Source organism: Brienomyrus brachyistius, chromosome 19 (genome assembly GCF_023856365.1).
Source record: "Brienomyrus brachyistius isolate T26 chromosome 19, BBRACH_0.4, whole genome shotgun sequence".
NCBI classification, from domain to species: domain Eukaryota; kingdom Metazoa; phylum Chordata; class Actinopteri; order Osteoglossiformes; family Mormyridae; genus Brienomyrus; species Brienomyrus brachyistius.
The window spans coordinates 14,957,832-14,960,463 of NC_064551.1; the positions used below are offsets into that span (position 1 = coordinate 14,957,832).

Below are 2,632 nucleotides of genomic sequence, written 5' to 3' on the forward strand. Positions count from 1 at the left end.
AGTTTAGTGTGTCCACCAAACAGCACTGCATCCATAATTTGATCATAATTCATAATTTCATAATTTGATCTTTCTAGTATTCCTCCTGACCATAAGAGCCTCACTGCTTCTTTTGATTGTCTATTTCCTGAACAGTATGTTGGTCTAAAAGAGTCCCAGTCCAGACCATTTAAATTTGCTAATGTCCAAGATTTCAACTCGTAAGCGTTTCATTTCCATCTTCATCACATCCATCATTCCTTGTTTTGTACTTTGTGCGCTTTGTGTTCCTGAGATTATCCTTTCTTTGCAGCTTCTGATTTTCATCCCTGGCGTGGCTGCATCAGAATCTGCACGTCCAAAAGGCTTTGATCCAACTGTGTCTTAAACAGTGGTACTCAGAAGGATCCCGGTCTTCAGACAGCCATACTGAGTACCCTCCCCCCTGGGGCCATCTTCCAGCATGGTGCTGTTCGCTCTCGTGCATCTGTCCGTGAGGGTTTTCTCCATTTTTTTCCCTTCTTCTGAAGTAATGTCACTGTGACTGTCACCCCTGTGATCATTCTCCGTTGGCACAGTCCTGAATCACTGCTGCCCGATGTAGGTGATCGGTTCTCTCTGGCATCGCTGCTAAGACCTATTTTCCAGGGTTGACCCTGATAGGAGCTGAAACCGGCAGGCATCGTAGCGAGTACCTTCCGTCATGCACACGGGCCTCCTAGCCCTGACAAGGGGGAATGAAAGGAATGTAAAGGAAACCACAGCAGACATTTGGCACTGGTTGCTGTACCCAGTATGCTTCTTTCATGCATGCAGTCTAACTATGTGAAGTAAGTAGAATCTTATTGTCATTCCATGCCTATGCAAGTGCAGTGTGTAGCGGGGAAGAAACAGCATTCTTTCAAGATGTCAGTGAAACATGACATTTGACTACATACAGTGCAATAAGACCTGACACCTGGGGCGATGCATAAATACACACAGTGTAGGTATAAATAAATTAAATACAACATATATGCAATGATATGTAATGTGATATGACCACAACAGCCTAGCATTGCATAAAAAAACCTAGTTCATAATTTTATTTTGTTTAATTATTTCATTTCCATACTTAGCATGTGTTCAATGATTTATTTAGATTCTTTTACCTTTTAACAGCGATACAAATAATTTATTTATCTCATTTCAGTTGCATTGCTTACATAAAAGTTCCATTTTCTTGAATCACACAGTGGGACAAGAACTGCTTCTTGGAAGGTCTCTGGGTCCTCCCTTTTTAACATCGCGTTTACGGCTGGTTGGGGAGAGTCAGTGGCGCTCCTCCGAACTGAATTTCACTGATGTAATACTTATCTGAAAGCATTACTGTGCCTGATATGTTGTTGTCCACTAGAGGGAGCCATACGGCAAGTAATGCTTATAAAATAGTGTTTCCTCGACGGTAGATGGCCTCTAGAGACGAGGGTTGAGCAATATGGCCTGGTCTCTCTATTTTCTTTTACAGTATTTCAGAAGTGTGATAGACCCTGACCAGGGCAAAGCTGTGAGAGAAAATATCCTGCAGCGTTTCCAGGGGTGCTAAATGGAGACCAAACACCTCACCTCTCATGTACATCACCGTCCACACGCACGCACACACACACACGCGCACACACATACACGCACGCGCACACACACACACGCACGCTCACACACACACACTCTTTAGCCTGCTGCTATTTAGACTACTGCTCCCTGTGTTCTGGACAAATGCTACGGTAGGTAATCTGTTGCTTGTCATCATTATATTAGCGTGTAATATGTTATATATTGAGGCACTGAAGGGATTTTTTTTTCCTTTTCCCTCTAACCCTGCTATCTATCTATCTATCTATCTATCTATCTATCTATCTATCTATCTATCTATCTATCTATCTATCTATCTATCTATCTATCTATCTATACAGAGGGCATGTGTGACTCTGTGGGTTTGGTCTCTGAGCCTGATAATGTAGAGCTGCCAGTTCTACTCTCAGAGTCGGCAGAGTGATGTCACCCCTGAGCCCTTCACCTCAGTCTCTCCAGGCTGACCCTGCTTCTTAAATTATGCATCGCTTTCGATAAAAAATAATGCAATATCATTTCATTGTTTTTTCCCCAGCTAACAACTTTTCATTATAGGAATGTCTACTGAATATTTCGCACATTCAGAGTGTTGAGTTTCCCTGATGTTCCCAGAATGTTATTCCGCTACCACTCATACTAAGAGTAATGATAATATTGAGCTGCATGGTAGCGTAGCTGCATGGTAGCGTAGCTGCATGGTAGCGTAACAGTAGCACTGTGGCTCGACACCTCTGAGGTCACGGGTCCAAGGCTGTATGGTATGTTGGCAGTATGCACATATAGTGCTATTATAAAATTGTATTTTTATCATCAAACAATATTTTTCAACATTAATTATGTTTAAAGATTATTCAGGCAATAATGTTGTCATGCTAACACCAACGAGACCTTTGTTAAAATGTAAAATGTGGGAATAGCACTCCATTACAGTAAGAATGTTCTCTGTCAACTTTGAGAAGATCTTTATGTAACGTTCACTGATAGCTGGGTTTCTATTGAAATGTTCTTTTAAATTTAGACCACTAAAATGCTTGTAATTTCACAA

At 41.5% G+C, this 2,632-nt stretch overlaps 1 long non-coding RNA gene across 1 annotated transcript; it reads left to right on the top strand.

Moving 5' to 3' along the window:
- The first annotated feature begins 1,507 nt into the window (after nucleotides 1-1,507).
- On the top strand, nucleotides 1,508-2,632 carry LOC125714571 (uncharacterized). The gene is made up of 2 exons (XR_007383786.1): nucleotides 1,508-1,739; nucleotides 1,929-2,632. It is a non-coding gene; the product is annotated as an uncharacterized LOC125714571 (long non-coding RNA).